The 23,324-nt window shown below is 46.7% G+C and overlaps 1 protein-coding gene across 2 annotated transcripts in view; it reads left to right on the top strand.

Moving 5' to 3' along the window:
• Positions 1–23,324, top strand: part of Lzts1 (leucine zipper tumor suppressor 1) — a 54,972-nt gene that overhangs the window by 11,806 nt on the left and 19,842 nt on the right. The window contains exon 1 of one of the 2 annotated variants that reach the window (XM_040742203.1): positions 18,265–18,438. The exons of the other annotated variant lie outside the window; for it this stretch is intronic. The gene's annotated coding sequence lies outside the window, so the exon portion shown is untranslated. Of the gene's footprint in view, positions 1–18,264; positions 18,439–23,324 lie in introns of those variants that run through there. 2 annotated transcript variants of the gene reach the window in all.

Below are 23,324 nucleotides of genomic sequence, written 5' to 3' on the forward strand. Positions count from 1 at the left end.
CCTGCTTGCTTGGTCTTCTTGCTGAGAGGGGCTTTCTGAATCTGAGACTTGACAGGTGAGTCCATTTCAACCCCGAGTGGCAGTAAGGGACTTTCTGGAAGTGTCTGGCATCTGATTGCAGGTTTCTCTTGCCATGCATACCAGACCCAGTGTATGATCCAACATCTGGAGCCAAGCCTGGTGGTGCAGGCCTGTCATCCCAGCTTCTTCAGAACCTAGGGCATGCCTGGGCTGCAGTGTAAGTTCAAGACCAGCCTAAGCCAGTTTAGAGAAACCCTATCTCAACATAAAAAACACAAAAGGGTATGATACAGTATTGCCCTAAAAATACTTGTGTAAGCACGAGATCGAGGTGCAATCCAAGTACACATGTGGTGTACACATAAAAGGCCAGTCCTTGTCTAATCCCCATAAGCAGACAACCAGATATTTTTGGGGAGTGGGTGTTTCGAGACAGGGTTTCTCTGTATTGTTTTGGAGGCTGTCCTGGAACTCTCTGTAGACCAGGCTGGCCTCGAACTCACAGAGATCCGTCTGCCTCTGCCTCCCGAGTGCTGGGATTAAAGGGGTGCTCCATCACAGCCCGGCAGACAACCAGACTTTGTCCTCTGGTTTCCACATCTCCACATGCTGGTGCCCCACCGCCCGGCTGGGCATGCACTTACCTAGCATGCCTGATGACCTAGGCTCAGTCCCAAACAAATCTCCACTCGACTTCCTCCTGGTTCCCCACCTCTCCTCACTCTTCTTGCCCAAGCCATAGAGGTGAGAGGCGACCTTGGAAGTCCTTTGTGTTCTCCTCCCTCCCACCCCAAGACTCAGGAGAAAAGGACACCTCCTAAGAATCCCTAGCTAAGCTTCCTAAAGGCTGGGGGAAAGTTAAGACTGTAGCAAGGAGCCAGGAACAGGAGGTCAGCATTATAGACGCTAGAGTCGCCAAGACTCTAGGGTGGGGTTCAACAGAAGTGCCTCTGGCTAAAGATGGATGAATCTGATCCTATCTACACCTGGGGCTGGGTTGCTGTTACCTGCCCGAGAATCAAGGCAAAGCCAGCGGAGGACAACAGGAGATGACTTCAACTGAAACCCTCCAGGTCCAGTCTCTGGGTCTTAGTGGGAGGGGCTAGCCCTACCTAGCCCCTCCCTACTGCTGAGACACCATAGGGAGCCTGTCCTCAGGGAGTTTATCCGACACTGCAGAGCATTCTCCAAGCATTCTTCCAAACCATGCCGCCTAATCTTTTATGCTAATGTACTCCTGGTCCTGTCTTCATTTTAGTCGGTTCCAAAGGATCCAAATGAAAATGTTCTCAAAATTCTTTTGATCATGAAAAGACAGGAAATAGATCCCAGGGCACTGTGAACCTGTGAATCTGGAGAAAAATATATGAAGAATCTGAGCTTCAGTGATCCCACTAATGTCTTGAGTCACCAAGTCCCATATGTTAAGAAAAGCAAGCAAGAAAGAAAGAAAGAAAGAAAGAAAGAAAGAAAGAAAGAAAGAAAGAAAGAAAGAAAAAGAAAGAGAGAAACAAAACAGGAATCAAACTGTTAATTATACCCTGGTCCCTTCACAAGTGTGGTTTCCAGGTTATAGATAGGAACCAGAAACCCAGGGAAGTTACAGCAAGGCCCGAGGCTAGGAGCAAAGGATTGCAAGCGTTACCACAGACCAGCATGAGTGGAAGGGAGGGAACTTAGGAAGGAAAGGAGGGCAAGGCTTGGGGTAGAACTGGGGTAGGATCTGCAGGGACAGGGAAGCCCAGTGGTAAGCATCAGGGTACAAAGGAACAATGATGCCATTGTTTACTGGACTGTCACCGAGTTATGTTAGCCACAGCCTGCATTTGAGGCATGGCATACCATTGGCCAGACACAAAACTTGGAGTAATGAGTTGCCTGGGGCTGGAGAGATGGCTCAGTGGTTAAGAGCACTGACTGCTATTCCAGTGGACCCAGGTTCAATTCCCAGCACCCACATGGTGGTGGCTTACAACTGTCTGTAATCCCAGTTCCAGGGGACCTGACATTCATGGCAAAACACCAATGCACTAAAACTAAATAAATTTAAAAACTCAAAGAAATGACTTTCTTACGCTGTCAGATGGGGTGAAACCTGCCCCTTTGAGTTGGGATGAGGTTTTCACCTTTTTACGTCCAATACCAAAAATGCATTAAGAAGCCCAAGGCATCTGACAGGGAAACCCTATCCCCCTAGCTGGAAGTTGACTGATGCTTCAGGTGGGACATTGCCTGGGGCTGGGGGGGGGATCAGCCACTGGATTCCTGAGCTGGGGGAGGGGAGGTTCGCAGGCAGCCTTTTCAGCAGACTTTCTTATCAATATCCAGGTCTTGGTTCCTTGGGAGGCAGAGATGGAAGGAGTCCCAGCTGTGTGGGGGAGGAGGAGACAGGAGGACAGTCCTGCTCCCTAGCCTGCTGAGCTGACAGGCCAGACAGATGCTTCCCTCCCTCTTTTGGGGAAGAAGCTTGCTAGGCAGGGAGACAGCAGAGCCCTGAAGCCAGCGAGAGATGGAAGTTGGTGTCTGAGCTGATACCACATGGAGTTGTGTCCAACACACCCAACTTACATTAGCACGTGGTTGGTGGCTTTGCCTGAGGGGTGGGATGATAGCCCAAGCAGGAGGAAGGAGCCATCTTAACAGACATTTGTTCAGCCCCTTCATTTATGCTTTTCTACCTGTCCTTCTGGGTATGTGACTGACATCTGCCTGTCCCAGAGATGGCACTGATTTGGCCAAGTATTGAGGAAAAGTCGAGTTGGGACTGCTGGGGATGAGACTCAGAGGAAGAGCACTTGCCTTGGAGTACAACCCCAGCAGTGCAGAGAGGTAAAGAAGGCCAGGCTAAGTTTAGGACGTCTGTTAGAGCCAGAACAGAAGGCCGGTACAAGAGTGAGTGATGGGATTTTGTCTCTGACCTCCGTTCTTCAGTAAACATGCTCAGAGCTGTGGCTTCCAGCCCTGAACTGACTACAAAAACAGTTCAAGTGCCTGGCTTTGGTGGCTCAAAGCCCAGGGAGGAGCTGAATCAGAGCTGTGACGGGAATCAAACATAAAGGCAGGGGATGCTGTGTAGGAATGCAGAGTCTTGGCTGTGCTTCCCATCCCCCTCTACCACTGGACACAATTCTCATCCCTTTGGTGCATCTTTCTTTGCGAGATTATTGTGAGTAGATTTTAAATAAAAAATGCATTGACGTGTTTGTATATGTCATACAGAAATGTGTGCAAGCCATGAGGGACAAGTTTTCACACCAATAGAACACACAAGACATCTTGGAATCCCAGCACTCAGAAGGCAGAGGGTTTAATGTCCTTCTCAGTTACCAGTGAGTTGGAGGCTAGCCTGGTCTACATGAGATCCTGTCTCAAAATAAAAGAGGCAAGAATTTTAAAATTGAACAAGAACAGAAACCAGTCTTGTTTGTCAGTTGCTAGCATAATGATCTATCTAAAAAATATTTATTTATTTATATAATGATTTACTTGTTTGTTTGTTTGTTTATGTGTGTGTACACCAGAAGAGAGATTGGGTCCCTTGGAACTACAGTTACAGATGGCTGTAAGCTGCCATATGGGGGCTGGGGATTGAACTCAGGATTTCTGGAAGAACAGCTAGTGTTCTTAAATGCTGAGTCATTTCTCCAGAACTGTGGAATGGTGACTTTTATCTCTCTCTCACCAGCAGAATCACAGCATGTTCTCCTTTGTAGGTGACCAGTGCTGTTGCATATAGGAGCCATTCTGTTATTCTCCTTACCCTCTGCTCTCTGAATGTACCCATCTACTAATAACAAGTATTTAAGTTTCCAGGCCTTCTCCATTTGGGGACTCTCAATACAGTGCTGTGAGTACTCTTAGTGATCATGTGACCACCTCTCCCAGTGTGTAGGAATGGAACCATTGGGTCATACGCTCAGCTTGGATAGACATCCTGGCTGCATGTCCCAGGGTTGCAAAGCACATCTGTATTGTTGTCAGTAGTGGATGAGTTTCACACCTTCTTCCTCCCTGCCCATACTTGGTATTATAAGGCTTCTTCATTTTGCCATTCTAGTCATTATCTAGAGGCTATTGCTTATGACCTTAGCTTATATTTTCCAGATAACTAATCATACTGAACATTTCTTAGTCACTGTATGTCCTATTTTACAAATCACATGTTCAGATTTTTCACTCATTTTGAACTTGACTTCTGTCTTTTTACTGAGAATTTATGAGTTCATTTTTGTGTGTGTTCTGACAAGTTCTTTGGCAGATACTTTTACTGTAAACGTTTCTCTCCACGCAGGGCTTTGTCTTTTTTCTCCTAATGGAACTCCTTGACAAAGAAAAATATTTTATCAATATTTTTCCTTCACAGTTAGTACATTTTATACCCTGCCTGAGAGGCATTTGCAAAAAATCAAGAAAATCACTTCCCCTTTTTTCTAGAAGCTTCAGTGTTTTGCATTCTGCATTTGTGTCTATAATCTTCCCAGGATTGTATGTATATATGCGGTGTTAAGTAGGAGTCGTGATGAATTTCTTCATGACTTCATGCCAGAGGATACGGTTGTTATCTTACCTACGACGCATAAAGTTCTGGCACCACTGCCAGGTGTGCTGGAACATACCTGTAATCTCAGAGCCTGGGAGGTGGAAGGGAGCAAGAGGATCTCAGAAGCTCAAGGTCTGTGACCAGCCTGACCTATATGAGACCCTGACTTTTATTTTGTCTTGTCTTTTAATGAGTTGCATAACCACTTGTAATCCCAACACATGGAAGGCAGAGTTCAAGGTCAGGAGTTCAAGGTCATCTTAGCTGCCTAGCAAGTTTGAGGCCAGCTTCTGCTACATGAGACCCTTTCTCACAAACATCCAATAATAATTATTAATAATAGTAATAATAATAAATATAGATAGATGATAAAGAGATAGAATATTTTTCCAAATGGATACCAGCAGTTATTTTCCCACTCTGAAATGTCTCCTCCATCATAAATCAGGTGTCCCTTGTGGAATTCTCTTTCTGATTCTTGTTTTCCTGCTGGTCAATCTAACTATATGTAAATATCATGCTTTCTTTTTTTGTGCTTTTTTTTTTTTTTTTGAGGCAGGGTTTTGTGTCTCCCACGGTGACCTAAATCCCACTCTGTAGCTGAAGATAGTTTTGAACCCTTGATTCTCCAGCTTCTACTAAATTGCAGGGATAACAGGTGTGTGCTACTATGCACAGCTTGACACCATCTTGTTTATGCGTAGCTTGAAACTGTCTTGATTACTGTCTGGTAACCTCCACCTTCCAGCTTTAGTCTTTTTGATGCGGGGGTGGTGGCCATGACTGAGGGGAAATGGGTGAGAATTGTGGGGTCAGGATTTACCAGTAAATGGAGAAGAAACCCCATGCAGGGAAACAATGTGCAGACTGTCTTGAATGGACATTGAGGGATTTTCTAGAGATGTAAATGAACTTGGCTACTAGTTCTGCCCTTCACAGTGTAGAAAGCCCTTTGACATGTAGGGTGTCATTGACCCTCAGGGTGTGCCTATGGGGTCACCAGGAAAGAACTGTAAATCATTTTCCTAGATAAAGAAAGAGACTCAGGGCATTGAGAGACTTGACCAACAAGCTCTCACATAGGAAGTAACAGTAATTTTCAAGATTTATTTATTTATTATTTTGTATACAGTGTTCTGTCTGCACGTATGCCTGCAGGCCAGAAGAGGGCATTATTACAGATGGTTGTGAGCCACCATGTGATTGAACTCAGGACCTCTGGAAGCAGTCAGCACTCTTAGCCTCTGAGCCATCTCTCCAGCCCCCACACATCACTCTTAAAGCTACATACTCAGCTCATACCTGTAGTCCTGACTGCTGAGTCAGCAGGTGGAGGAAGAAGGATGGATAGTGTAAGGCTAGCCTACCTTTTAAGACCCCATTTCAAAATAAAAGTCAACCACAGTTTATTGATTCGTGATTTCCTGGAGAGCTTTTCTGAGACTATCAGGTAGTAGCTTGAGTCTTGAGGTGATGAACTGTGGAGGTTATCTGGTGCTGAAATCCATGCTTGGAGGCAGGGGAGCAAGCAGGCCATCCTCTAGGATGTCACTGTTCTTTGAGCAGAAGACTGCAGTGGTCCTGGAGTAGAGAATGAGAGACAGGTGTGACACATGCAGAGGAGATCTTCAGGTGTGGCTAGGCCAGCTGTGAGGAACCCAGTCCTCAGAGCAGCAAGTGTGTAACATCCACACGTCTGCAGAACACACCTCTAGAGTGCTAAGTTCTCTATTCTCCAGAAGAAGAAAGAAGCAAAAAGTATTTTTTTTCTTAACTTTCTCAGCTAATCCTGTGATTAAAAACAAAAGAGCAAAGCTCCCCCTTCAGCTGCCCTGCTGGGCTTTCTCTCTCTCTCTCAGCTGCTGTGGGTCTCAACTCCTGTGGCATATGTGCTTATGAATTTTTAAAAGGGCTGCTGAGCTCTGCCTTCCTGAGCAGATCGACCTTGGCTCATCCTGTCAGTTCAACCCTTTCATCTGTCAACTCCTTTTCAAGCGGCCTGGCCTTGCATCCTCAGGGGGAGACCGTACTTGGTGGCGGGCCAGCGCTCTTCAGTAGCCCTTCCTTCCTCTTCAGAGTGGATGGGGTCACTGAGGTCTGTAGATACACCCAGTGCACCTTAGGGAGAGGTTGCCAGCCTGCTTGAGAGCAGATGACAAAGGAATCCCTAGAGAGAATGGACTCAGTCAAGGCCATATACCTAGTTAGTGACTAGTGTTGCAGAACAAGTTTGGTCACCTGGTCAAGTCTGTTATCATTTCTGTTCCACCGTAAAGAAAGACAGGTTGAGGGCTAGTGAGATGCTTTGGTGGGTAAATGCACTTGCCATGAAGACTGATGCCTTGAGTTTGACCCCTGCAACCCACAGAAAAGTGGAAGGAGAAAACGGGCTCCATAAAGTTGTCCTTGAACATCTACTGTGGCGTGTGTAGGTCCACACCCATGTATCACATGCAGACAATAATAATGTTTTTAAAAAAATTAAGAAAGAGAGGTTGGGGTACTAGGGAGCTGATCGGTTGGTAAGGGGCCTGCCACACAAGCATGAGAACCTTGTTCAGTCTCTAGCCCTCATGTTTATAAAAAACAAAGGCCCGTCATGGTGGTATGTGTTTGTTATCCCAGCCCTGGGAGATAGAGACTGAGGCTCATTGACCACCTAGCCCTAGCTTAATTGGTGAGCCATTGTGAGGGTGGGGACGGACAAATCAAAACAACAACAACAACAACAAAAAACAGTTTGCCTCTCATATACACCCATGCACATGTATGTGCGTGTATGCATGCAATCACACACTCACACACTCACACACACACACACATGCTTGCACACACAAGAAAAAGGTTGAGCCTCTCAGATTCCTTTAAGTCCCTCTCTATCTGCAGGTTCTACATCTGTAGATTTAACCAATATCTTGGATCGAATGTATGTAGGGAAAACCAGTTGTGTCTGTACTGAGCACATACAGAAAAAAAAAATCATGATTCCCTGGGGAATACAAAATAACAGCTATTCCCATAGCATTTACATTTTGGTGGGTGTTGCAATTAATGCAGACATGATTTAAAACACAGGAGACATTGCAAATAGGTTCTATGAAAATATACCACTTTATATCAAGGACTTAAGGCTTGAGGTGTTGGCATAATTCTGTAATCCCAATGCTTGAGAGGCTGAGGCAGGAGGATTGTGAGTTAAAGGTCAGCCTAGACTACATAACAAGTTCTCAAAAAAACCAAGATCTGGGATGTAGTTGAGTGGTAGAATTCTTGCCTTCAAAAGGAAAAGGAGAGAGAGTAAGAAGAAAGGAAGGAAATCTGTGTATCTGCAAAGTTTGAAACTTGAGTAGATTCCTAGGCCAGTCCTTACAGAGGCCCAGGATGACAGTGTTCTGTTGGTTTTTGTTCTGGAAGAAACCAGTGCTGATTTAGAAGGTTCCCATTGGTTCTAGCTCTTAAGGAACCTCCAGATTCAACATGCCCTGTCCGTATGCAGAGAAAGCCTGGGTCAGGGCAAGTAGGATGGTCAGAGCAGCTGAGGCCAGGTGGATAGCGGGCATTCAGGACAGGAAGCTTCTCCTCTGTGCCTGTGCTTATAGCCTGCAGAGCCTAGCTTTTTCCTCCCTTGCCCTGGCCATGCCAACAGACTCAGCATTCTCTCCACACTGCCCTTGTTATCTCCTCTAGCATGAATTCTATATCCTCCCAGAACAGCAAGGGGGAGAGAAGGAATTGAGACAGAAATGGATTGTCTCCTTGGAAATGACTCCTAAGTTGCTGCAGTATCTGGGCTTCCAGTAATGTCTTACTGTGGTTGGGCTGCTATAAAAATAAAGAGTTACAGATCCCATGACTTCTAAGTAACAGATTTTCATTTTCAATTTCTGAGGACTGAGAAGTTGGAGATGAAGGCCCCAGCAGATTCAGGGTCTGGTGAGGGTCCACTTTCTACTTTATAGAGTGTGCCTTCTTGCGTGGTCTCTGTGTCATGTGGGGATATGGCTGCTTTCTGGGCCTCTTCTTATAAGGATAATAATCCCACTTTTGAGGACTCTACCCATGTGACCTAAGTACTTCCCAAAGACGTTCATCCGGCTGGTGATGTATATGAGTGTATTGGTCTAAATGTAACCACAGCTACCTGGGATACTGGGTTAAGAAGATCATAAATTCAAGTTCTTGCTGGGCTGCAAAGTGAGTCTGAGGCTAGCCTGGGCAACTTAGTAAGACCCTCTCTCAAATGAAAACAGAATTGTGAAAATGCACTGAGAATATAGTTCTGTGCTTAGCTTGTGCTAAATACTAGGTCCAGCACCTCAAAAAATAAAACAAAACAAAAAAGCAAAAACAAAAACAAAAAATAAAATAAAAACAAGGCAGCGATGACAGAATTCTATACCATAGCAAACTACAACCCCCCCCCTTTCCCTTCATGCAGTTATGCAATTCCAAATACACCAGAGCCTTTTGAGATGTCTACTGCTCTTCATTTTGAGATTAATGAAGTCACTAGTGATACCACTCGGCTTGGACACCTCCCCCAGAGCTCTTTCCTAGGGACTGTGACACTCCACCCAGGGACTATCCCTGGTAAGTGAGTATGGGAGGGGAACTTACAGAAATTTTACTTAAAGTATTAAATGAACTAGCACATGTGGGTCATCCCCTGTGTACTGGATTGCTGTGTGAGATACCTACATGTGCTAACATGTCATCTAATCTTTAGGAAAAACCCAGGGTGGGTATGGCAATGCCTTTCAACTGAGGAGGAATTTTGCTCCCCAGGGAATATGTGAAAATGTCTAGAGATATTTTTAAATGTCACAGTTTGGTGTGGGTGAGTACAAACAGCATCTAGGGATGTTCTAAACTTGCTGTACACACAGGACAGCTTCATCTACAAATCATTATACTCAGGCATTGTCTATTGACAGGGACATAGTCAAGGCAATTGTCTATAGGTGAGTTCATCACAGAGTGACTTATACAAGCCTAACAGTACAGAACAGTCATTTCACATGGCTTCTTGCAATAAAGAGACGTATGAAGCTGCTGTATATTGTTTACAGTAAACCATTTCTTTCTAGGTAGAAGACATATACTCTAAAATAGTAACGAAGATATCATACAACACACAAGTCAATGTATTAGCTACTTTTGCCCTTGCTGTGACAAAGCTCCTGATAACAGCAACTTAAGAAAGAGAGGCTTCATTCTGGCAGGGCAGGCATAGTCTGGGTGTGTGGGAAAGCTGGTCACAGGCATCTGCAGTCAGGAAGCAGAGAGGTATGGATGCAGGTGCTCAACTAGCTTTCTCTTTCTTATTCCTGAGAGCCCAGCCCAACGAGTGGTACCACACACATTGAAGGCCTGTCTTCCCCCTCACGACTCCTAGCTCATTATAAACTTGTCGGTATAACAATGAAGGTTCGCCACCACCACAAGTGAAACAGTCAGTATGAACAAGCGTTAGGTATCATGCCCAGCTGTGTGTGTATACTTTCATATAGCAGCGTCACGGAAACCGCACCAGTGATGGGCCTTACTGCAGCTTCACAACGTTGCCAGGTGATAAGACTTTTCCAGCTCCACTGTAATAAGACTTTTATTGGACATGTGATCCAGTGTCGACCAAACATTATTAATGTCGAGCATGACAGTATCCCGTCTAATTTTTCCAGATGCCAAAGCTAAGAAACGTATAAATACTAACAGAAAAACTTGGGTTTAAAACAGTTCAGAGGCTTCTCCAAGGCCTTTTGTCAAAGCAGGATTCTAACCTACTTCTGTATGATCCCCAAGTCATACAAGAGAGCATACACCCCTGGGAAGGACCAACTGCCCTTTTGATGGTATCTATCCTGGGAGAGAAGACTTTCTGGTGTTTCTCACCAGGCAAGCAAACAGCAACCAGTGTCCGCTGGAGCAGGAGCCAGGCAAGGCCTGAAACAGCTGCTGATAGGCAAAGCCTTTCCCGTCAGGCCCACTGAGCTTTTACAGAGACTGCAGTCCATCCTCTTTCTGCCCAACATTTGAAATCTCTTGAGTCCATGAAGTGGCTTTGCTAAGAAACCCATTGGCTTCAGGGTCTATGCAGTGACAACCAGCGAAGGCTCTGTCAGTGAAGGGTTGGATTAAAATAGGCCCCGACAACACTCTGCAGAAATGGTCAAGCTCTAATGTCAGGGAGAATCAAGGCTGGTGCTTGGGGTGGCCTGCAATCATCTTTCAGTGGTCAAGAAGTAGATGATTAATAAAACGGCCCTTTACCTATTTTTCTTATTTCCTAGTTCATGCTCTTAGTTTTGCTTTGCTTCCTATAGTGCTAATAATAATCATCCTAAAAATGTTATTAAGAGGCGGGGCAGGGCCGGGCATTGGTGGCACACGCCTTTAATCCCAGCACTTGGGAGGCAGAGGCAGGTGGATCTCTGTGAGTTCGAGGCCAGCCTGGTCTACAAGAGCTAGTTCCAGGACAGCCTTCAAAGCCACAGAGAAACCCTGTCTCGAAAAACCAAAACAAAAAACAAAAAACAAAACAAAACCAAAAAAAAAAAAAAAGAGGCGGGGCAGTTGTGGTGCCCGCATTTAATCCCAGCACTTGGGAAGCAGAGGCAGGTGGGTCTCTGTGAGTTCGAGACCAGCCTAGTCTACAAGAGCTAGTTCCAGGACAGCCTCCAAAGCCACAGAGAAACCCTGTCTCGAAAAAAACAAACAAACAAAAAATGCATTATGAAGAGCTGTGCACATAGCTCAGCAGAGAGCATTTGTCTGGCAACCTCAAGGCCCTGGATCCCAGCACTACCCCACAAATAAAACCAACAAACCAAAACAAAGAGAGCGGAGCTGCTGGCTGAATGGAACCGGATTCAATGTAGGAAGTGGAAGGAGAGTCTAAGAAGTATGAGAGCGGCCGGGTGTTGGTGGCGCAGGCCTTTAATCCCAGCACTCGGGAGGCAGAGGCAGGTGGATCTCTGTGAGTTCGAGACCAGCCTGGACTACCAAGGGAGTTCCAGGACAGCCTCCAAAGCCACAGAGAAACCCTGTCTCGAAAAAATAAATAAATAAATAAATAAATAAATAAAAAAAGAAGAAGTATGAGAGCATCATGTATGGTGCAGCGCGTCTCCAGAATGGGCTGGTTCACGAAGGATGGGAGGAGCCTGCTGCAGTCTCTGGACCCCAGTCCCTGACAGTGTTTTAAGAAGTTGGCTGCCAGGATCGCCCTGCCCCTCCTCCTTCTCAGCTCTCAGCAACCATGCACTTTCCTATTTCTTGAGATAACTTGAGTACAACAGACTTGCCACCCATTAGAGCGGGGAGCAGTTCTTTATTCAGGCGACACTGCCTTTTATTCAAGTGTCCTCAGTGCTAATGGGGACATGGGGGTCTCAACACACGTGCGCACGCCCTGTGCATGCGGCTGCTGGAGGAATTATACCCATGAATGCGAATGAATGGGTAAGGACAATGAACTACAGTGAATGAGTCGTTGTAAGGGAGCCTTTCATGAGGCCCGAATGACAAGCGAACTCCCAAGAAGGGGCCAGCAGGAACACTAACTACATCCAAAAAACCGGAGAGGACGTTTCTGCCTGGCAGAATCAGGCACCAGGGGAACCAGAGTTCCTCCAATTAGCAAGATGACTGGGCAGATGGAAGCCGGAAGGAACACGTACCCTTATTATGGAACTGCTCTGAGATCAGGACGAGTTCTTCCAAACAAAGGATGGAAACAGGAGGAAAGTGTGACCATGTCTTCTCTGGTGAAAACTGGGCTTAGTTGAAGGGGCAGTGCCTAAGGGAAGCAGTGTTTTTACCAAAGGAGAATGGTATAAGGGCTCCTTCCCGTCTTAGTGGGACTTCTGCTTCTCAGTGTATCTGAGTTAGGAAAAGAACGTTCAGTTTCTGAAACCACAGTTTTATTTTCTTAACAGCAACCTAATAATGTTTCCTCTACCAAACTCTTTGAAGCTGTCTTCTCCCTCCATACCACTACCCCCCATCTCTGCACGGACAGTTTAGCTGGGTATATGAAGATGAATAAACTAGGGTTAACCTAAATGGATTCCAAAGGCTTATAAATGGTGACACATGAATTAAACACACACACACACATACACACACACACACACACACACACATTGTTCTAGAAACAACTGGTTCAATGAGAAAGATCAGACAAAGCAGCAAGGTAAAGTAGGAAGGTTTCCTTAGAGGGAGGATATTGACAAGGGCCAGAAGACTAGGCTTTGAGTGGGATAGAGGTGTCCACCTTGGTGGTCAGTCATGGAAGAGATTCTAGGTGAGCCAACAGCCTTAGCAAGGCCAGGAGGTGGTGTGTGCTTCCAGGTGGTATAGTGTTATGGGGGGGAGGGGGTATGGGGAGGATTGATGGTAGATGAAGGGCTGAACAGAACTGGAAAGAAGCAGGTGCTAAGATGTGTTACATACTCTGACAAAATACCTGGCAGATAGACTTAAAGGAAAGTGGCTTTGGCTCCTGGTTTCAGCGGGAACCATCCATCATGGCTGGGAGGAGATGGCAGCTAGAGTGGTTCCATACACAGTGCCAGCATCTAGAGGTGGCAGCTGCTTATACTGGTGGATTAGGTAGAGTATCAGACCAGACCTGGAGACTGGCATAACCCATGGATTAGTGGCTCTTCTTGCTGGACAATAAAATACCTGACAGGTGCAATAAAATCACTCCTTTAGAAAAGAAACAGATTTGTTTTGCCTCCCAGTTCAAGGGCAAATTCTGCCATGGTGGTAGAGGCTTGGGGCAGCTGGGAACCTTACATCCTCAGTGAGGAAGCAGAGAGCAATGGACACTGGTGCTAGGTAGTTTTCACCTTCTTATGCAGTCTAGGATTCCAAGCCACAGAATTGTACCCCCTATTGTAAATGGAGCTCTTCATTGGTCTAAATAATAAAAACCCGGAGTCAGATATAGAGGAAAATGCTGAGAGATCAGAGAGAAGGAGCAAGCCACAGCCACACCTACCCCCTCAACGTCTCAGCAGTCCAGAGAGCAATTTCTTGTTTCTGCCCGCTTATATCGTCTCTCTGACTGCCATCTCACTTCCTGTATGTCTATACAGACCTTCAAACCTCTATGGTTAACTAGTGGCAAGCTCCATTCTCTGACCTTCAGACAGGCTTTATTTGTATAAGCAAGACATCACCACAACCTATGTTCATGATAGATCTTCTCAGTTAAAAGAATATCCAGAAACACCCTGCACAGGCATGCCCAAGCACTTGTCTGCTAGGTGATTCTAAATCCTGTCAATCAATATTCAACATCGGCGTTCCCAAAGGCCCACTTGTAGTGGCTAACATCATCAGCCAGGCCTCACATCCCAAAGGTTCCATACATAGCAGTCCAAAGCAGCACCGTTAGTTAGGAACAGTGTTCAAACTCCCAAGCATGGGACAGCATAACTTAGGTTGTGGAGGGTTATGAGTGAGTACAAATTTCTGAAAGGGAAATTAAGGCAGTGGTTTCAGAGAAGTTGCCAGGGTTCCCAGCTGGAAGGGACTGGGTCAGTGTTTTACAAATGCAACTTCTAGCTGCTGCAAAGTTTCATCCGCTTACTCAATGAACATTTGTTGAGCTCCAACTGTGTGGCAGACTCTGTGCTCAATGGTATAACTATAGTGGTGCGTACAGCAGTCGCCAGTACTTACAGTTGGCTAGCCTTTCTGCTTTCATTGTCTCCTACCGGCTCTCCTCCAATACCAGAATTTCCAGATTGCATCAAGCCAGAGTTGGCAGTAGGCATGGACAGCATCCTGGGATGGTGCCAGGATGCTGACAAACTGTTTCAGATTCTGGTTCTGTAGTGGTAGAAACAGATGAGGGTGCTTTGAGGATAGACTGCACCCCAGGGTGACTGGGGTGTGAGATTCATAGGGAAAGGTTCAGTTCTTAGATTGTATCTTTTAAGGTTTGTTCCATTAAATGTAAATACCTGTCTCTTACTCTTACACTGTGTTTTGACGTCCAGTATTGGAGACATCTTTAGTAATTAAGCTGTTGTGCCTTTTTAATGATCAAACAACATAAATTTAGCCTAAGATTACATTATTTTTTGTTTGTTTTGCTTTTCCACCATAAACAGATTCTCATTTATCAGGTTTAATTTTGTGGCTTCGTTCAAAAACCTGGGTTTGCTCTCTAGCCTGTAGTGTGTATGTGTGTGTGTGTGTGTGTGTGTGTGTGTGTGTGTAGTTGCTTCATGTTGCCTATTTTAAAAAACATCAATGATATCAGGTGTGGTGACTCTGTGTGTGTGTGTGTGTGTGTGTGTGTGTGTGTGTGTGTGTAGTTGCTTCATGTTGCTGGTTTAAAAAATATCATTATTACCAGGTGCGGTGACAGCACTCAGAGATAGATAAATATGAGTTTAAGATCAGCTTGATCTACGTAATGCATTCTAGGCAAGCCAGTGCTACAGAATGAGATCCCCATCTCAAAAAACCAAACCAAACCAAACCAAACCAAATGTTGATTATCATTTCTTTTAAAATTAGGCCCCGGTGTCCTGAAATATGACCTTAATCCCATCACTCAGAAGGCAGACTCAGGCAGATCTCTATGAGTACAAGACTAGGGTGGCCTCCATAGTTAGTTCCAGGCTAGTCAGAACTACGTAGTGAGATCCTGACTCTAAAATGAATTATTTCCCGGTTAGTATACAAGATAATGTTCTTCTCTCTGGGACATCGTCACACGCGTGTATCATAGCACCTGTTCATATCTTCACACGTGTGTATCATAGCACCTGTTCACGTCTTCACACGTGTGTATCATAGCACCTGTTCACGTCTTCACACGTGTGTATCATAGCACCTGTTCACGTCTTCACACGTGTGTATCATAGCACCTGTTCACGTCTTCACACGCGTGTATCATAGCACCTGTTCACATCTTCACACGTGTGTATCATAGCACCTGTTCACATCTTCACACGTGTGTATCATAGCACCTGTTCATGTCTTCACACGTGTGTATCATAGCACCTGTTCATGTCTTCACACGTGTGTATCATAGCACCTGTTCACGTCTTCACACATGTGTATCATAGCACCTGTTCATGTCTTCACACGTGTGTATCATAGCACCTGTTCATATCTTCCACCTTCCCTTTACTCTCTTGTTCCGGTCCCAGCTCACACACGAGAAACCCCGCCTCGACATCCAGCAGCAGCGGTACTATGCTGTTCTCACATCCTGTTTACAGCTCCACTTTGGCCTTGCACTGTCCCCCTTCCTGCCTGACGCTGGTCCTCTGGGGTCCTTTCATCTTCATCACAGTCAACTGTCTTCTGAGTCTCCAACTAGCCCCTCCCTCTCCTGCAATTCATCTGGAGCCAACCATCTTCTACCCGTCTTCTGACTCCCTTCCACTGGGAGGATTCCCTGGATTCCCTTCCACTCCTTCCCTCCCACACCTTCTTAGACTTCTCCCACCCTCTCTTCTGTTCCTCTGCCCCACCCTTTGATGTCTGCCGGGAGGCTTCTGCCTGAGGGAGAAGGAAGGGAATAAGCAGTGTGTGAAGGTATCATGAACTATTTATTTCTCCTGCCCCCAGTTTAACAAATCACCCCACTTCTCCATACAATATTCTGTGTTGTCTACAAACAAGCTCAGGATCATATCTTGAGAGGCAGCTTTACTGAGGCATACATGCATCTACTAGATCTTTCTATTTATTTAGTCACCTTGCCCCAGCAGGCTACTTGATGAGGGCCAAGGGCCAGATCAGTGGATTTTGTTGACTAATTTTGTTTTCTGCGAATCCCAGCTTCCTGCTTGTGTAGGCCTTCCTTCTAGACTCCAGGGATGCTGTGAGTTTATCATTACTTGGGACTGAAGTCTTATGCCCCAGGAATTCCAAGGGCCCAGGCAAACTGAGACAGCAGGGTGCTCAGTAGATCCTAGATCCTTTCCCTGAAACCCACCTTGGCATCCACACAGACCCATGACTACAGCTACACCATTAAAGCTTGTGTCAGTCAGTGAATCCCCAGAAGGAAGGCCTAACACAAGTCTACACATACCTTCCACTGCCTCAGCCTGAACAGAGGTTTAGGCTACATGCAGTACTACCAAGGTCTACAGTGACAATCAGCTTCATTGTCAGCCTCATGGGAACATCACCCAGGAGATGGCGAGGCACACCTTTTTGTGTGTCTGTGTGATTTCCAGAATGAAGAAGACACACCTTGAATGGGAATAGCATCACCTTCTTGGCTGGGTGTAGGGGAGAAGCCAGCAGAACACTGGCATAAATGTCTTCCCTGTCATGGCGGGTGAGCCCACTGAAACTGAGAGGCAAAATAAATTTATCTTCCTTCTAAGGAGTCTTGTCAACTGTTTGTCACAGCAACATGGAAGTAACTAATAAACTTATCTTGTATGCCCTGAGGTCAGGTTTGTCACAGCTGTGCTAGAGCCATTGAATACATTCCAACGTGTCCCCTAGGCTGGGGTTAAGGATGAAAACATTTGGTGTTTTGACTTATTTTGAGACAGGCTCTCTCTAGATAGCCCTGGCTGTCTTGGAACCCAATATGTAGATCAGGCTGACCTCAAACTCACAGAGATCCACCTGCCTCTGCCTCCCAAGTGCTGGAAGCAAAGGTGTGCACCACCTCATTGTAAACCAGGTTTGGTAGTGCACATCTTTAACCCAAGTACTGAGGAGGCAGAGGCAGGTGACTCTCCATGAGTTCAAGGTCAGCTGGGACTACAAAGCAAGTTCCATGACAGGGCTGTTATACAGAGAAACCCTGGCTCATGGAATCCTATTTCTGAACACTAAGTCCTGGGTCAGGAACTGTGCTAGAGGTTAGGAATTCAGTATTGGATAAAACTGCTTTCGGTTTTTGAGAGGAACAGAGAGGGCCCGACATGCCAGCACATGGCATCCTTAACTCCCAGCCTCATCCAGTACTCAGGAGGGGAGGTTGGAGGACTAGGGGTGCAAGGCTAGATGGGGCTACACACCAAAGTCTTATTTCACATTATAAAAGAGGAAAAAGAAGCAGAGAGAGGGCGAGTGCCTTTCAAATACACAGTCATCTTCCCTGCGGAAGTGTTGTCTGGACAACCCCAGGGCTTGGGCATGGGAAGCAGAGAGAGACGCCTGGGAGGGTTGTGGAAGAAAAGTTTGCATAGAGTTCACAGGAAAGACAGTGACACCACGGGACACAGGGTCTTAAATTATGGCTTGCAATGCTCTAGGAGGAAATGTAACTGAATGCGAGGCACAGTTGTTAAAAAGTTGTCAGAAGTAAAGAGAATTTGAAGACACAGTCATAAATGACCCCAGATGTCCAGTAGCATCCTGGTAGTGCCAGTGACTCCTTATACTATGGGTCAAAAGCAGCCAGCATAGTGAATATAGACAGCTTGGATAATGGGGGATGAGCTGGGAGAAGAGAATGGTCTTGTATGGGAGGTTGAAGCCAAACAACTTTGCCGTTTCCTTATATAACTTCATCTGTGAAGGAGGACTCTGTCCTGATCACTGCTATAGTGACAGGACCCTGATTGTAATCACACATTAGGTGTTTGATAAATACTTGGAATGCCATGACAATGCAGTGTTCCTGGCAGTTAATCCCACCTATGACACAACTGTCCCCTTTAAGGGTTGCTATGATACAGGTTCCAGAAGGTGGGAGTCAGTAGTGCCTGCCCTACCAGGTACATCATGCCAGGACAGCCCTGTTCATGTCTTGGCTGCCTTATGAGGAGGCTGTACAGGTTCAGGAAGAGTGAGCTGTGGCCTGTGAGCCAGAAACCCCAATTTCTAGAATCATCTTTTAAGCTGTGGCCTCAAGAAACCCTGTCTCTAATGCTGTGAGTAATGCCTGCCTGGGTCATTGTAGAAACAGGTGTCATAAGGACCAAGCACGAGAGTACCTGAGCAGCTGATGTGTTAGCTGTGACACCTAACTTCCTGGTTGTCTCTTGAGTTCTCGTAGTGGACAGGACGTTTAATATCTGGGGTGGAGTATGCAGCTCGGTTGGTAGAGTGCTTGCTTCATATGCCTGAAGTCCTGGATTTCATGTTCAGTATTATGTAACCCAGGCATAGTGGCATATAATTCTGTAATTCCAGTACTTGGGAGGTGGGAACAAGATTATCACAAATTCAGACTCATTCTCAGATATATAGGAAGATCAAGGCCAGTCTGTGATACAGAATCCCTGTCTATTAAAAAAAATGGTGATGCTAAACTTCCTCTTCACCCATGTTTGGCTGTTATTAGAAGAAACATGACTGACCCATGACCTACACGGTAAGGCGACTGTGCATCCCAGCTTTTGCCTGTTGACCTAATGGAGTCAGTTATTCAGATGAAATATAAAGAGACATCCAACTCAAATCTACACACTTACCTAATTTCCTGAGGAAAATAAGACAAGATGCCCACTCGCAAGGAGCTGGTCAGGCTGTGGCCAACAAAGTGATAGAGATGCAAAGAAAATATCTGAACCATGGGTCTCCACTGCCAGTGGGCATCAGGGATCTCAGCTCTGAGCAGCCTCCGGCCACCCTTCCCAGCCCCCAGGCAATGGAGGCTTGTGATTTGGCATTTGATTTCACACAGGACAGCATTGCTTTCTTTTTTTCTTTTTTCTTTTTTCTTTTTTTTTCTTTCTTTTTTTTTTTTTTTTTGGTTTTTCAAGACAGGGTTTCTCTGTGGCTTTGGAGGCTGTCCTGGAACTCGCTCTGTAGACCAGGCTGGCCTCGAACTCACAGAGATCCGCCAGCCTCTGCCTCCCGAGTGCTGGGATTAAACGTGTGCGCCACCAACGCCCGGCTCAGCATTGCTTTCTTGAGACACAGCCAAGCAAGGCGGTGCTGAGGGAAAGGCGCTCCCCCACATTCCCTGCACCTGCCTGATCAGCCTCATTGGGTCAGAGGAGGTCATTCCAGCAGAAAAGTGAGCACGCGGAAAGCCACTGAGAAGCGGTGATGGCGCCTTGGGACCACATCACTGGGGCTGGAAATGTGCAGAGGTCCTGGGGTGTGGCTCCGGTAACTCTATTGTCCCTGATCTCCACAAACTTTTTCAGGGTGTTTTCATATGCCTCTGGCTCTGCCAGCGGCTAACCCTGCAGGAAGGTTCACAGGTACCAAGGGGTCAAAATCAGAGACTGGGGTGGCAGCTGGGTGACAACCTGCTGATACCCCGCACTTCTGAAGAGGTTTGTGGTTCTGTTTTCCCACTGGATACTTTAGAGCAGGCTCTAGGACCACAGGTTCAGAGGGTCTCAGGCCATTTGTTGACTGTGAGTCTCTGGTTCCAGCAGGGTTTGAGTCCTGCTGGAAGGGGGGGGGGTGGGCAAGACAGGACAGAAGTCACAGAAATCACATTCCCTGGCCAGACACATCAAATGATGCTGAGAGAGGTTTTCAGCTCAAGGCAGGTAGAGAGACACCAGGAGCAGCCCATGCCTCGCAGCTCGCGATAGAACATACTCAGGTGTACCCGATATTAACAGGCAACTGAAGCAGACTAAACCTAACAAGCACTAGGGCTGGGGTGGCTTTGCAGTGCTCCCTTCATTTTGTAGTTCACCAGTTATCTCTCTTGTGTTTCCCCAATCCAGAATACCTACCCACTCCCGCCTGGCACAACACACCATAAACAAACAGACATGGCAAGCATACCACAAAAAATACCTACCCAATACATATCCCCAACACTCGTGCACACATGAGCATACACACCACACACACACACACACACACACACACACACACACACACACACACACACACACACGCACGCACAGCCCATAGTAGGTATGGAGGAGCCAGCACAGGGTAGGGATGGGGGAGTGGCAAGGCAGGGAGAAACACAGCCTTTTAAGGCAGCTCTTGCCTGCTGCTCACTTCGTTGCCCCCGTTCTTCTGTGCCTGCCCACAGCTGAGTTTTCCATCCTCCTGCTTATGGCAGAGCCCTCCTCGGGATCTCAGAAGTGGGAAGCGGATTTCTACCTTTTCCTGTTTCATCTCTTGTTACAAGTTCCAAATTTCTGCTTGGCCTTCACCAGGGTTGGTGACTGATGATGACATTGGACGTCTCAGGTTGCTGGGGTGCAGGCTAGGCACGTGATCTCATCTTGAGTCTGATCTGAGTGTTTTTTAAATGGTACCTTTCAGTGTGGAATGCTATTCCTACCCCACCCTTTCTTCTGAAGTTAAAAACAGACATAAAGAGGAAGCAGGCTTATGGTGCTGACTACGATTCTACCTTGCTGATGGCCTCAGACAGACTTTGCCATGGCTTCTGAGTGTGGAATGCTGAAGCATTAAAATCTGTGCTTAAAAGTTCTCCCAGAGTCGGGCAGCAACGGCACACATCTTTAATCCCAACACTTGGGAGGCAGAGGCAGACAGATCTCTGTGAGTTCTATGACAGCCTGGTCTACAAAGCTAGTCTAGGCCAGCTAGGACTGTTGCACAGAGAAATCCTGTCCCCTGTCTGAGAGAGAGAGAGAGAGAGAGAGAGAGAGAGAGAGAGAGAGAGAGAGAGAGAGAGAGAGAGAGAGAGAGAGAGAGAGAGAGAGAGAGAGAGAGAGGAGAGACAGACAGAGACAGAGTGAGTTCTTCCAGAGCTGGTGATGTAGCTCAGCTGGTAGAGGACTTGCCTAGAATGCTGGAAGTCCTAGGTTCAATTCCTAGCACCACATAAGGGAGGTGTGATGGCCAGTACTTACAATCCCAGCAGATGAGATTTAGAGCAGGGGGATCAGACACTGAAGGTCATCCCCAGCTGTACTAGAAGTTTAAGGCCAGTCTGAGCTACATGAGTCTATTATGTATGTATCTATCAAGTATCTATCATCTATCTACTGGTCTGTATGTCTATCATATCTATCTGTCTGTCTATCAATTTTGGAGACACAATGTCACTTTTGTAGCCTTGGCTTCCTGGAACTTGCTATGTATCCATCTGCCTCTGTCTCCAGTGCTGGGCTTAAAGGTGTGTGCCACCCCACCCAGCAAGACTCTATCTTAGAAAAACAAACTAACAAAGATATTTCTTCATCTGTCATTTCATCTGCAACCTGGGGCCAAGTTCTTTCTGTGCCTGCCAACTCCCAAGGCCTCTGAGCCCTATCTACCAGATGGACCTTAGGCCCAGGTTGGGGAGGGGGTGCCTTTGTGATAGCCTGGGATGGACCCCACCATCTTTGTATTCAAAGGATGTCATTAGATAGGTGCTCCTTGCTCCTTGCTCCTTGCCTCTGGCTTTTGGGGTAAGTCAGTAGACAGGATCTACATCTGGAAAAATCAGAATTTTCAAGAGACCCACAGAAGCACACCTCAGAGTCATTAACCTTCAGGACTCAGGGAGTTTGAGATATATCCAGCCTAGGTAGAGACTTGAGAATATCAATTGGCCAAGTGCTGACCAGATGCCAGTTCTAATGCCCAGAGCCAGGAATGTCATGGTGCTCACAGGGTGTCAACATACCCCTTCCCCAAATCCACGGTTATGTCATAAATGGTTTTTCAGATCCTTCCCAGCCTGAACTTGGTCTCAAAATCATTTATGTCTGTCCACATGAGGTGGCAAAGTATCTAGGCAGCTGTCCAGCCCTCCTTGTTCTCACACATTCTGTTCTCTAAGATCAGAATCTCCGTTCTTTGGTCCATCTGTCCAACTGTCTGTCCCAGGCCAGTTCTGCCCAGTCTGCCCGACTTTGGCACCCACAGCACTGAGAGCCATGTTTGTGAAAGAGAATGCTTTGGGCTTGCTTTTGTAGGGTAGGTAAATTTGCCTGAGCTTTGCAGGTTACCGGGGCTTTGTGTTTAAAATGGGGGAGGTTGGGATGGCAATCATATTCCTGAGGAGAGACGTCAGTCAGCTGCCGCGGACACACAAGCCGCCTGCTTGGTGTGGAGGAAGGCACAGCTGGCAGCAGAGCGCTGCCGACCTGTACACAAAGGGCTGCCAGGCAGAGTGGCTTTTGATTCCTCCAGAGCCGTGAGAAGCAGAATTGCTTCTGATTGTGCAGTGGGGTGACTCAGCCTGTCAGTGATTACCCCTTCGCGTTCTCTGTATCCAAGTTCACTTAATTGAGAGCTGTGTGGGCCCTAGCTCTCAACCCACCGACAGCCTGCTCCCCATTAGCACCCCAGCCTTGCCTCTCACCTCCCACGCTCCCCCCACCCCTTCCTCCTCCATTCTTGCCTCTTTTTTTTTTCATTCATCATCTATTCACTCAGAAAGTACGTATTGAGCGCCGCACATGGCACTCTCCAGGCATCTGAAGCTTGCAAACTGGGCTCACCCCGTCCCTAGCCTTGCTCCCCACCCCCACCCCACCCTACCCACAAGCAAATGAGAGAGGGGTCAAGGACAAGGAGCTGGATCACTGGGAGGAATTCTGGATAGGAAAAGCTGAATCTCGCAGTGCCAAGTAGCTTGAGGGGCACGTGCCCCTTAGCCCCTTGGAGGCCTCTTTTGGAGATGTGCCTGGAGGCCCACCTGCCAATCTGGTATAGCTGACAGATGCCTCAGACTAGTTTCCTTGGTCTGTAAGACTGAGCAGCCCCCTCCTGCTGGAGGCAGAAGCATCTGCCTAGAAGATGCTGTGAACTCACCCCTAGCAGCAAGGGGGAATTCAGGGAGATCCTTTCTGAAGGGCTGTGCATGTGTGTGTTGGAGCGTGTGTGTGTGTGTGTGTGTGTGTGTGTGTGTGTGTGTGTGTGTGTGTGTGTG

Source organism: Mesocricetus auratus, unplaced genomic scaffold (assembly GCF_017639785.1).
Source record: "Mesocricetus auratus isolate SY011 unplaced genomic scaffold, BCM_Maur_2.0 Super-Scaffold_6731, whole genome shotgun sequence".
Lineage (NCBI taxonomy): Eukaryota > Metazoa > Chordata > Mammalia > Rodentia > Cricetidae > Mesocricetus > Mesocricetus auratus.